The sequence below is a fragment of the Pseudonaja textilis genome, chromosome 1 (genome assembly GCF_049901715.1).
Source record: "Pseudonaja textilis isolate UNSWEBS1 chromosome 1, rPseTex1.2, whole genome shotgun sequence".
Lineage (NCBI taxonomy): Eukaryota > Metazoa > Chordata > Lepidosauria > Squamata > Elapidae > Pseudonaja > Pseudonaja textilis.
Genome location: NC_141990.1, coordinates 306,565,457 through 306,579,251, shown reverse-complemented (window position 1 = coordinate 306,579,251; position 13,795 = coordinate 306,565,457).

Here is a 13,795-nt window from a genome sequence, read left to right as displayed (position 1 = left end):
GCAGAAAACACAAAGAAAAGCAATTGTCATAAATTCTACCCAGCTGTATCATGCAGATGGCATGTGAATAGAGAATGAACAAGGATCCTCAGGCCACAGAAAACCTCTTGTGTGGAACACTTTTAGTAATACAGTCACGAGGGATTCTGACTTGTAACCTGGTTCTTTCCAGATGTGCTGGGCATCTGGAATTCCAAGTCCTAATTCCTAGCCAGCATAGCCACAATAAGAAAGATCCATTATTTACAACTGTGCACTAACACATAGCCTGATTATGCTTTCAAAAAAAAAAAAAAATTATGGAGCTGCACTTTCTCATGTTTCTCCACCACTATATCACTGTTATCCTTGAAGTCTTCAGTAACCGGGAAGCTCTGGGGAGGTGGGAATCTGCTTTTCATCAGCATAATCCCTTCTATGCTATTTAATAACACATCAGTGCAGCATTGAATGACAAGAGGAAAATGTGCTTACGCCTTCAAAATGGTCCAGAAAGGATGATTCATTTCGAAGCTGTTTGTAGTGAGGACCACATGCAATGAAATAGGCCCACAAAAACAGTGGACATGTGAAGGTTGTGGGAGATGAGAACAGACATATTCCTCTCGCACCTCTGTCATCTGGCAACATGGGCACTTTGGTCACACTACTTGGCATGACTTGCCCAGAAAAGGAGATAACGTGTTTCTCAGGGAAAGCTGTAGGCTTTCTAGGAAAGCTTCAAAGTGATTCGTGCATTGGTCACAACCTGTGATCTGTAGCATGTGAGAGAGGAAGAACGTTACTCTTGTGTTATATTACATTAGTCAAAAGAGTGGTAGCTTTTCATAGGGATCTCTCTCCCCTCCCCTCTCCTTTTCTCTCCACACCTTCTGAACTAGCGATTCTAGAGGTAGATCAGTACTGGCAGAGGAGTTGCAGCGGCATATTATGTCCTCTCAGACAACGTTGACAAATGGGACAATGTACAATAGTAGTTTAAGACACTGGGTTGGCACTAAGGAAACAAAAGATTTCTTTATTTATTGAAAACATCAATCAACTTTATCCTTCAACCAACTCTCCCAAACAAAAAAGACATATAAAACATTTTAAAATTATATAACTCGATCATTTAAAAAGTTTTTTTTAAAAAAACAACAACAACCAAAATCTGATGCCAGTTAGCTCTGATGTATGATCATCTAATTTTCTCCCAGGTCTTGGGAAGAAAGCCAGGTCTTTAAGTCCACAGAAAAGGTACACTTCCTAGCTCCCATCTAATGACAATATTTAGGGGAAAGGACTAGAAGCGTGCCCACCCTATCTGACCTGCTAGAATCGGAAGATGCCTTTAGAGAAAGATGGTACAGCAGATAGTCTAGTCCTGTGCCATATAAGGCTTTAAAGGTGATGACCAGCACACTGAATTGCACCTGGGAAAAAATTGGAAGGCAGTGCAACTTGCACAATAGAGGTGTTACATGTGCAAACTTAGGAGCCTCCATTACTGTGTGCACAGCTTCATTCTGGACCAGTTAAAGTTTCCAGTTGGTCTTCAAAGGCAGCCTCATATAGAGCCAAGGCATGAGTGACTGTGAACAAGGGTTCCTGGATTTGGTTGATCCTTTGCTGTGACAACCCACCAGACTCTTTCAGCCCAACATACTTCATAGGCTGTGGTGGGAGAAAATTGAGAGAAGCAGCACTATGCATGCTATCTAGCGCTCCTAAACAAAAGTGTTATGTCCTGAGGACTCAAGGAGTTCTCACTCAGGTCCACTCACTTTACGTGGGCGTTATTCCCCCATTCCCATTGGTTGGCTCTCCCCAGCAGCCAGCTATAAAAGCAGGCTGCGGGGTCCAACCGGTTGCTGATTGCTGCGAGCCAGTTCCAGGCTTGGCAAGCACGGTCAGCCCTTTATTGTAAAATAAAGTATTGTTGCACTCATGCTCTGGTTCAGCCTCTCATTGCTCAAACTTAACACTGGCGACGAGGATGGGATGGCTACCAGAAGCACCTTGCAACCGCTGAGTCACTAGCCACCGATCCGCAGCCCAGAGAGAGCGATCGGCTGGCGACAAGGGAAACGCTGATCCGCAGCCAGAGAGAGCGGTCAGCCAACAATACGAGCGATCAAAAAGAGCAAACGTTGATCCGCAGCCAGAGAAAGCGGTCTGATTCAAAGTTAGAGCGTCTGTAGCCGCTTGTTAGCCCGCTGCAGGAAAGTGAAGCGCTGCGAGCCGCAGCCGCTCTGTATTTAGGCGCGAAATTCAAAGCGGGTGTCATTTGAATTTCGAGCCAGTAGGAGACACAGCACAGCACTGTAGGAAGTCACTAACGCCCACTTTTTGGCGCGAATCAAGACACCTCCAACGGCTAGCAGCCAACGTGGTAACCCAGAGAGAGAAAGAGAGGGTAGCAAAAAACCTCTCCAGAGCTGATATCACTAGTAACTCACGGCGCCCGTAGTCCCAGAGAGATTTTTCCGCAGGTAGCCCAGCCGTTCCAGCACCATGAGTTCCAACCCAGTATTCCCGGCGTTTAAACCAGACGAAGAGAAGTGGGAGTCGTATAAGAACCGCTTCAATCATTACATCGATGCGGTCGGCTTGGCGGATGCGGGAGAGCATCGGAAAAATCCTATTTCCTAATCTACTGCGGAGCCACCGTTTACGATACCGCGCCGCAGCACTCGTAGCGCCGAGAGAATTGAAAAACGTTCCGTGGTCCGAGTTGCTTGAGATCCTCACTAACCACTACGCTCCCAGGCCTTCACAAATCGCCAGGAGGTTCACGTTCCGTATGAGGAAGCAATCAAGTAAGGAGACCATCAATCAATATATGGCCGCCCTCAGAACAGCAGCCCTGCACTGCGGGTTTGGAACATACTTGGAGGACATGCTCCTCGATCAATTAGTTTGTGGGGTCAAGGATCTCAACCTACAGAGGCGCCTGCTAGCAAAAAAAGACCTCAACCTCGCGCAAGCGGTCGAGGAGGCCCTAGCAGCTGAGCTAGCAACGAACTCAGCCGCCGAAATTCAGGGCCCAAGTGCCAAGCTAGCATCGTTCCCAGTCCATTCCGAAGAGGTGGAAGCGGAGGAAACCCACAACGATGAAAACTAGACAGAAAAGTTCTTGTTATATAATAGTAGCTATCCCCATCCTGCTGGTTAACTGGGGATAGTGAGAATTGTCATGTGACACATATGGAGACATTAAGTTGGGTAAGGTAATCTGAAAGATAAAGAGATATAAGTAAAATGATGAAAATAAAATAATATGGGTTACCCATACTTCTTTTTTTGTTCTAAAGATCGACACGATAACTTCTAGAGGAAAACATCCCTCAAAAATTAAATAAAAACAATTTTTAAAACTTCCAAATTAATCCAACTCTGTTGGCATGGAACACATGATTTTTTTTCATCCCACAGGTACTGTGCAATTTGGAATTCTAACATGCCAAATGTGGTTTGGCAATTGCAATTAAAAGCAGTCCCTGTACAGCTATGGCTGCATTCTTCTTTTAGTGCTTTATCACTGTGGAGGAGAGTCAAACATGAATGACTGAGGATGCAAAGAGTGTTGTGATTTATAGGGGGCTTCTGGCTAATCTCTGTAACTTTGTCTTTTAAACTCTACAATCTGCTTTGCGGGGTGTGGGGAGAGAAGAATCCAGGTAAGGCATGAATGAGGCTGTGTGGAAAGCTTTGTAAAATTTTAAAGCCAAATCTGGTAAGCCAGATAGATTGTCATTGTTCCCTTTCCAACAAATAGAACTCTTTATAGAATAGAATTATTTATTAGCCAAGTGTGATTGGACACACAAGGAATTTGTCTTTGGTGCATATGCTCTTAGTGTATATAAAAAGAAAAAAATACATTCATCAAGAATCAACACTTAGTGATAGTCATAAGTTACTAATAAGCAATCAAATCATAGTAGGAAACAAATAAAACAATATAAATTGTAAAGATTACAAGCAACATGGTTATAGTCATAAGTGGGAGGAGATAGGTAATGGGAAGGATGAGAAGAATAGTACTAATACAGTGTTATATAAATATAATATAATATAATAATATAATATAAACTATATAAATATAATCGGCTACTTCTCAGGTTGCTGAGATTATAAAAGGAGGAGCTGCAGGAAGTGGGAAGAGGCTATGGCTCAGGGATAGAGCAAGTGCTTTCAAGCAAAAGATTCAAATCTTTTGCTTTAAATCCCTGGCATACCAACATGTGAGTTGAAGGAACACATTACTTATCAGTGTTGACAACATTACTGTAATTGGTTCAACCATTTAAGAACCGCTGGCTAGCGAGTGTTGACGGAGATAATTTTTCTGTTACACAATGTTAGATGCCCCTATCAGACATCAATGGATGGTAATTCAATACCAATAAAGAGAAATGCTCCTTTGCTCCATGCTTAATTAAATTGCAGAATTTAGTGCCATCTATTGTGATGGTCAGTGTGAACAGTTTTCAAACAGAAATTCATAGAGCAATGGACTATTAATGGCTTGATAGTTGTTAATCACCTGCTTAACAAATAGCAGCATACATTTAAGATCAGCTACTAGACATGAATAGCTAAATTCAAATCCTTATTTCATTCATAGCCCCCTAAAAACAATGAGATTTACAAACATTCCAGTAATAATTAAATTTCTGAAGCATAAAGTAGGAAAGTCACTTAAAAAGCTAACATTATTAATACAGAATTGTAACATTATAGGATCTATTTACAAAAATATACAACACTAGGAAGAAGAAGGGGAAGGAAGAGGGAAGGAAAAAGAAGAAAGGAAGGAAGGAAGATTATAATGAGATTGAGGGAGGGTCTGAGGGCCACCACAGGTGTCCCCCCAACACAAGTGATGTCGAGATGGCCACGCCCACCCTGGCCATGCCCCCAACCCTCCCAAGGTCAAACACAACCCTAATGTGGCCCTCTATGAAATTGCATTTGACATCCCTGCAATAAAACAAATAAATGCTCATTTAGATTGACACAATCTATTGCTTTGCTCTTGCGTTGCTAACTACTCTGTATCCAGGACCAGAGCAAACAACATGGAGGTTCAAACTCCATGAGAAAAATGCTTTTAAGAAGGTATGGAGAGGCATTGCTTAGGCAAAAACCTCAGAACAAAAGAACAAATGACCTTTCATCAATACTGCATTGAAACCTAGCAGGAGTAGAGAAGCAGTTAATCAGAGCAATCTTCTCTCTGCCAGCCTTCTCTGGTGGAGCCATAATTAAGGGGAACTTCAAATGTTAACAAACCAAAGGTGCTTATTTTCTACATCTCTATGTTTAACTCTCAATTGAGTTCAGATATGGCTCGCAAGGAGGTCTAAAGAGTCACCTCGCAGTGAGATGGGCGACAAACAAATCTGATAAATAAAATAAAGTTCTGTGTCCAAAAATTCTTAAATTTATAACACTAGAAAAATGAATACAGTACAGAACATGAAATAAGATGAGATTCTAATATCTTTCATCTGATACAGATTTTGTGGGAAACATTCATCCAAATTGTTTCTCTAATGCAGGGGTGTCAAACTCAAGGCCTGGGGGCTGGATCCGGCCCATGGAGTACTTAGAGCTGGCCTGTGGGGCCACCTTGGAAACAGTAAAGGATTGGCCTGTGGTGCTTCTGTGAGCGAAAATGGGCTCCCAAGCTCCATTTTTGGCTGCTACAGCCTCCTGCAACCCTCTGCCAGTGAAAATGGAGCTCGTGTGGCCCTCCTGAGTTCCTTTTTCACTGGCAGAGGGTTGCAGGAGGCTGTGGCAGCCAAAATGGGGCTCGGAAGTCTGTTTTTGCTGGCAGAACACTCAGGCTACCATAGGCGCCCCCGACAGGAGTGATGCTGAGCTGGCCATGCCTACCCTGGCCACACCCACCCCGGCCCCCTGAGGTCAAACACAACCCTGATGTGGCCCTCAATGTAATTGAGTTTGACACCCCTGCTCTAATACTTATCAACATACTAGACAAAGCTGAAGTCAAGTCCTTTTTTTAGCAGATAGCAATAGCATTTAGACTTATATACTGCTTTATAGTGCTTTACAGCCCTCTCTAAGTGGTTTACAGAGTCAGCATATTGCCCCCAACAATCGGGGTCCTCATTTTACCAACCTCGGAAGGATGGAAGGCTGAGTTAACCTCGAGCCTGTTGAGATTCAATACATATCAGTACCCAATGGGAACCGATGGTGTTTTCAGAGTCACAAAAGAAATTGTACTATACTACATTTCCCTACAGGGTCGACCTTCCTGTTGTTCTGACCCAAGCCTCGTTCAAAGCAAACAAACACCAAACAGAGATCAAAGCAAAACCTTTTTAATGCTTCTCTGTGAATTCCGTTCATTCACAGTAAAACGCTATTAAAAACTAATTGTCCCAGATAAGAACAAGCCTTGCCAAGGTTGTGCAAGGCTGCCAAGAACACTAGATTAAATTGCAAGGAAATAATCAAAATCAAAAGTCTCCAAACACAAATCAGGATAGTCCGAACTTCCACAAGACTTGAAGTGCAAGAACTTCTTTGCTTCCTGCAAAGAATCCCACCTCTGAGGGCTGGCTTTATCCCTTAAGGGAGGAGCCATCACCTTGCAGCCTTACTCCCGAGTCACCTGTGCTGCTGGTCTTTCCTTCGAGCAGCCCTGCACGCATGCGCACTGGTCACAGGCTCCTCGGGGTCCTCTGCATCACTGCTGCCAGCCTCCACAAGCTCTGAAGGCAGCACTTCACTCTGTGATAATCCTGGCCCCATCCCTGCATCACACGCAGTCGCAGGTCCCCCATCCGAGTCCTCGCTTTCCGAAACCTCAGCCGTCCACACCTGCTGCGGGTGAACCACAACACCTGTTAAGCAGCTGGCTCCATATGCTGAACACTTGCTGGAGCCTGGGTAAGAATAGGAGACACACACACACACACACACACACACACACACACACATATATATATACACACACACACACACACACACACTCCCACCCTGTGACTTTAAGGGCAGCCAAGAATAGTGAGTCAATAATAAGATCTTTAATAAAATTAAACTGCAGTTTTGGGCAGCTTTTGAATATGAAAATGTAGGAGGGGGTCATTTTGTCTTGTGCCTCTAAATTAGTCGTGCTTTCTGGGAACAGTGGTGGTGATGGGTCCCAATAATGGGGCTTCAAAACTTTGTTTAAAATAACGTTTGTCACAACTGATGATGATCTGATTTTTAATCTGACCTTATCTCTGATATAATTATTGTAAAAATACTATCTTGCCTTTTTGTTTTTAGGCTTAAAAGAGCTGACAGCTCTTTTTCAGATAAATATTAATGAATGAACGGATGCTTTCATTCATTCTTTCAAAAATTTTATCCAATTTTCTAATACATAGGTATAACTCAGGATAATTTAGAACTGGGAAAATATAGAAGTGAAAACAAAGTGAGACAGAAACAGCCCCATAACAAGGCAAAATTCTAGAGGAATAAAGGGACGTTTACCAGTGTGATCACAAAGCTGATTATAAGAATAGCAACATAATTATAAAGTACCACAATAGAATACTAGAGCCAGAGGTGGTATTCAGCAGGTTCTGACCAGTTCTGGAGAATTGGTAGTGGAAATTTTGAGTAGAATGGAGAACCGGCATATACCACCTCTGACTGGAGATTTTACGCTATCCTTCCCCTGCCACGCCCACCAAGCCACGCCCACAGAACCGGTAGTAAAAATTTTTTAATCTCACCACTGACTAGAACAATGTAAAAAAATCTCTGTAGCAATCAGAACTGAAAACATCAATGGAAAGTAGAAGCCTGGGTGACAGTAGGCAAAAGAGAGCATTCCCAATTATTTTAATGCTGTTATTAAGTGGATTCCTCCTTAAAAATATTTTAACAGTAAGATAGAATGATGGCAGAAAAAAGACCTAGGGGTCCATTGAGTTTGCCCTTTGAGTTTGTTTTTTAATTTTCTTTTTAATTAATTGATTGATTGATTTTTATGATTCTTTTAATGTTTTATTTATTTTAAAAGTAGTCCACGACTTGCAACAGTTCATTTAATGACCATTCAGATGCTTGGCAACTGGTTCATACTTATGACCGTTTCTGTGTCCCAAGGTCACATATCACCTTTTGCAACTTTTTGGCATGCAAAGTCAATGGGGAAATTAGATTCACTCATAACCGGGTTACTAACTTATCAACTGCAGTGATTTGCTTAACAACAAGAAAGGTCATAAAATGGGGCAAAACTCACTTAACAAATGTCTCATTTAACAACATAAATTTTGGGCTCAATTGTGGTCGTAAGTTGAGAACTACCTGTACTTAATCATTTTCATTTGATCTAGATGATCTAGACCAGGCTTGTCCAACCCGCGGCCCACGGGCCGCATGCGGCCCAGGTCGCCTCGTAATGCGGCCCAATGCCCACCCCAACCATCGTGCCACAGCCAGCGAGAAGGAGGAGGAGAGGCAGGCGCGAGGCGGGCGAGGCGGCGCCATGCCAAGCAGCAAGAGAAAAGGCGGGCGCCGTCAGAGCGCCACCTCCTGCTGTTACCGCCGCTGCTTCTGCCCCCGCCGCCGCTGCTGCTTCTGTCCCCGCCGCCGCCGCTTCTGCTGCTTCTGCCCCCACTGCCCCCACCGCTGCTTCTGCCCCGCCGCCAGCGCTTCTGCCCCGCCGCCACCCCGCTGCTTCTGCCCCTGCCGCCACCCCCGCCGCCACCCCCGCCGCCACCCCCGCCGCTTCTGCCCCGCCGCCACCCCCGCCGCTTCTGCCCCCGCCGCCACCCCCGCTGCTTCTGCCCCTGCCGCCACCCCCGCCACCACCCCCCGCCGCCACCCCGCCGCTTCTGCCCGCGCCGCCACCCCGCCGCTTCTGCCCCCACCGCCACCCCACCGCTTCTGCCCCGACGCCACCCCGCCGCTTCTGCCCCGCCGCCACCCCCGCCGCTTCTGCCCTGCCACTGCTGCTGCTTCTGCCCCCACCGCTGCTGCTGCCCCCGCCGCCGCTGCTTCTTCTCCCGCCGCCACCCCGCCGCGGCGGCGGCGGTGGTGGCCGGGGCAGAAATGGCGGCGGCAGAAGCAGCAGCGGTGGCGGGGCAGAAGCCTCCCCGCCGCTGCTTCTGCCCCCGCCGCCGCTGCTGCTGCTTCTGCCTTCCAGTCCTGCCTCATCCAGCCGGGCTATTTGCAGGAGGAGGTAGGCATGAGGCAAGCGAGCTTTTCTCCCCCCCCGCAAAATTTGGCCGGAAAATAAACTGTGATAAAAAAACTGTGATAAAAAACCGTGATAAAAATAAATAATTTTTAATAAATAATTAATAATAAATAATAAAAACATCTCACAAATTTTATTTCCAAATAAATTTAATATGTTAACTATGTTTTCTATGGTTTTTGGGATGATCGGGTATCGTTACTGTTATTTTATTTTATGTGCGGCCCAAACCAAATTTTCATCTTCTAATGTGGCCCAGGGAAGGTGAAAGGTTGGACACCCCTGATCTAGACAGTTAGCACCCAGTCTTGACATTTTAATTAACTAAATTATGTATATCTTCATCTCATTGTGCAGAATTGTCAGCTGGATTAATTAATCAAATTAAAAGCAGATCTGCAGGCAAACCACCTAAAATGTATCAGTAATATAGCTACAGTATAGGTAATCCTGTACCATGAACTACAGTTTTGTGATCTTTTTAAATCAAGCCTCTAATACAGTCTTTGAAACCTGTTCTTTTTGTGACTTAAGACAAGAACAAATGAAATCTTGTTAAATTTGCTATTTTTTTTTCAGCATCCTTTATTATAAAAGTCTACAGGATTGTCTAACCCAGTGGTTCCCAAACTTTTTCAGTCCACCACCCACTTTGGTGCTACAAACTCATCCTCAGTGCTCCCCACCCAGGGGTGAGATTCAAATTTCTTAACAACCGGTTCTGTGGGCATGGCCTAATTTGTGGGTGTGGCTTGATGGTCATGTGAGTGGCTAGGCATGGCTTGCTGGCTGGGTGTGGCTTGGTGGTCACGTGACTGGGTGGGTGTGGTTTGGTGGTCATGTGACTGGGTGGGTGTGGCATGTGTCCATGTGACTGGCAAACCAAATACAAGTGGTCTTCGCTTAATGGCTGGTTGCTTAGCAAGTGTTCTAATTTATGACTGACCTCCCCAGAGCTACTTGACCTGTTTTTGGAGTTTTGACAGCCATGCACACACGCACACACTCCCTTCTAATTGGATTAGATATCTCATTCACTTTCTCCTCCTTCCCTTTATTTATTTCTTTTTCTTTTTTTCTTTCTTTCTTTCTCTCTTTCTGTCTCTTCCATCCCCCCTTTCTTTGTCTATCCCTTTTCTTCCTTTCTCTCTCCCTTTTTCTCTCTTTACTTTATTGTCTGTTCCTTCTCTCTTTCTCTTTCTCTCTCTCTCTCTTTCTTTTTCTCTCTCTCTTTCCCTCTCTCTCTTTCTCTCTCTCTCTTTCCCTCTCTCTCTATCCCTTCCGTAACCTATCTACCTATTTTCTGCCCAGGCAGCATGGCCTAAACTGTCAAAGGTCTGGGCTAATCCTGCATCACCCATTTCCCCTTTCAGAGGCCCTGGCCCTTAATCTCCCTGCTTCCTCCCCCAGGACTGCCTCTTTCATCATTTTTCATCATCCCACAGCCATGACTTTAGCTTCCTTCTGCGGCTGACTGCCAGGGAAGGCAAACCAGGGCTGAGCCATTGTTGTCGCTGGCTCCCTGCCAGCCCACATTGCCCTTGTCACAAATGCCTGCAGCTGCCGTATGCTTATTTTGGTGTGGCTGGACTGCAGCCGCACCGAAAAAAACACACGGTAGCTGGAGATTTTTTGCAGTGAAAATTACTGACCTCTGGCTTTGCTCTGCTTCTCCAATGTGCTGCTATGGCCGCATTCTAGGCTCTGGCCCCGCAGTCCACCCCATTCAGCCTGGTGCACTGGAGGGACTTGCCCAAGCAAGTCCGAGTGGAGTGGTGCAGCTGTCAATGGGGTGAGGCTGCATGGGTGGCGCCTAGAATGTGGCAGCGGTGGCGCATTGGAGAAGCAGAGCAAAGCTGGAGGTCAGTAATTTTTGCTGCAAAAAATCTCCAGCCACCACGTGCTTTTTTCGGGTGCGGCTGGAGTCCAGCCGCACCCAAAAAAAGACATCGTGTTTGGAGGCTTTTGCAGTGAAAATTATCGACCTCTGGCTTTGCTTGCTCCGCTTCTTCAACATGCCTCTGTGGCCGTCAGCAATTGTCATGCATGCACACAATGTCGTGCATGCACAGTAAGGACTGACTGGTCAGGGAATGGAGGAGCAGGCGGAGAGTAGTGGAGCCAGCCAGGGGGCTGTTTTACCAATTCTCCGAACTACCAGGAACGGTAATGAACCGGTAGAATCCCACCCCTGAATGCGCCCTGTGAGGGAGCCACCTCCAGCACTCCTCTGCTGCCATCCTTGCCTCTTAGTGCCCTCCCACCTCCCTTGCCTCTTAGTACGCCCCCTAAGACATCCCACTGCCCCCCAGGGGGTGGTACCATCCACTTTGGGAACCACTGGTCTAATCTATTTTTAAAATACACAATAACATTGTAATAAAATAGTGTGAGCTTCTGTTCTAAAGACGCGTTTCCCCCCAGCTCCCCAGACATGTTCATTGTATGCGGTGCTGTACAAATGCAAAATTCAATTTTCACGGTCATATATCCTGGGAGTTTATGCAAAAGACAAGTCACTTTTCATGCTTTAATTAAACTTCTAAGTAGGAAAACAATATAAATATGTTCAATAGCTAACAATATAACAATAAAAATACATGTGGTGTTCTTCCTACACGGACTCTAGAGAAAGATGTAATTTAAAATTTTATTACAGCTAGGTCATGAATCATGAGCATTGAAACAATACAATATTTAATTTAGTGGGAATTGTACATTGCTAGTGGGTTGCCTTTAATGTGAACCAAAATTTGGTTAGAGCAAGGCTAAAACATTACATTTGAGGTTATTGGGTTAGTATCAGGATATTAGATATTTCTACTAGCCGTGGTGGTGCAATAGGTTAGAACGCATTTCTGCAGGCTACTTCTGCTGCTTGCCAGTGCCTGCAATTTGGCAGTTCGAATCCCACCAGGCTCAAGGTTGACTCAACCTTCCATCCTTCCGAGGTGGGTAAAATGAGGACCCAGATTGTTGGGAGCAATATGCTGACTCTGCAAACAGAGGGCTGTAAAACCCCATGAAGCAGTATATAAGTCTAAGTGCTATTGCTACTTCAATCTGCACTTATTTTCTCACATGCATATGCTGTCATATGTGTTAGTTTTGGGATTTACTTCAATCATTTCAAGAAGTGCCCTTTACAAAATGAACAAGAGTAGATTCCTTCAGATAAACACACTGAGAGCAAGAGTTGATGTATGTTTACTTAGAAGTTCTCCTCCCCTTGCTGATTGCTGCCTTTCTGGTCTCAGTGTCTATGGAGATTCTCAGTCATCCAGGTGATGGTTATCCCAAAGGTGCTGAAAAAGCTTCGTGGATGAGAACTGGAAAGTCTTCAAAGAAATCCAGTTGCCTCTTGAAAAAACACCTTTGGGACAGTGATGAGATTCAAAAAATTTTACTACAGGTTCTGTGGGTGTGGTTTGGTGGGTGTGGGGTTGCTTGGAAGGCATTGCTTGGTGGGCGTGGCAGGGGAAGGATACTGTAAAATCTCCATTGCCACCCCACTCCCAGGGGAAGGATACTGCAAAATCCCCATTCCCTCCCCACCCCTCCAACCTGCTTTCCAGCTCCATTCTCCTATTCAGGCTGATCAGTTGGGACTCGGGAGGCAGAGAATAGATGTGGACGAGGCCAGTTAGAGGTGGTATTTGCTGGTTCTCCAAACTACTCAAAATTTGTGCTACCGGTTCACCAGAACTGGTCAGAACGTGCTGAATACCACCTCTGCTTTGGGACTTTCTTGTTTCAGTCCTTACAGTTTAAGAGACTGAAGTATGACATGATGGAATATGGTGTCTGCATGATTTTGGGGGATAGAGATCAGCACACGAAGAAGCCAACTGCCCTGCTTGTGCATGTGCAAAATACCTTCACACACACACCCCTAAAAAAAAAACAGGGTGAGCACCATTCTATACATCAGCAAAACAGGGCAGTTGAATTTTCCTCCCCTTAGCTGGATGCTGTTCTTCTCTGAGTGTTTTGGTTAGGTGTGGACTCCCATGCATTCACTCAACATGATGCATTACTTGCATTTGCACACCCTGATTCATGCTTTATATTAAACAAAACCCAGCTCTTTTGTGCTATTGGGGTGCTGTGCCCCCACCCCCCGTCTGTCTCTTGCCTCCCCAACTCATTAGTCCTAGGGACCACATGTGAGGTGCCATGTGTTCAAGTTTCCTTCTTTCCTTTTTCTACCAGAGGGTGAGAGTTTTTCAGTTGCTTATCCTCCCCTTCCCTTCTATAGCATGGTATTTCTGCGATCTTCACTGGCTGCAGAAACAATAGAGATAAGGGCAACTCAGCAACATTTTCACAACAGCCTGGCCTAACATCAAGCCTGTTCAATGCCACACTGATATCTGTCCATGCTGAAACCAGAGACTTCCTCTTGTCACTGTGCTACATGTGCAGAACAGGGTGCCAGTTTGGGCAGTGGCATTTGGAAGAATTGTTTGCCACTCCATCTCCCCATCCTTTCAAACTGAAGCTTTTTTTTTTTTTTGCTTTCTTTGGGATACTTTCTTCTTTCTTAGAATTCTTTAAAAAGTTTTATTT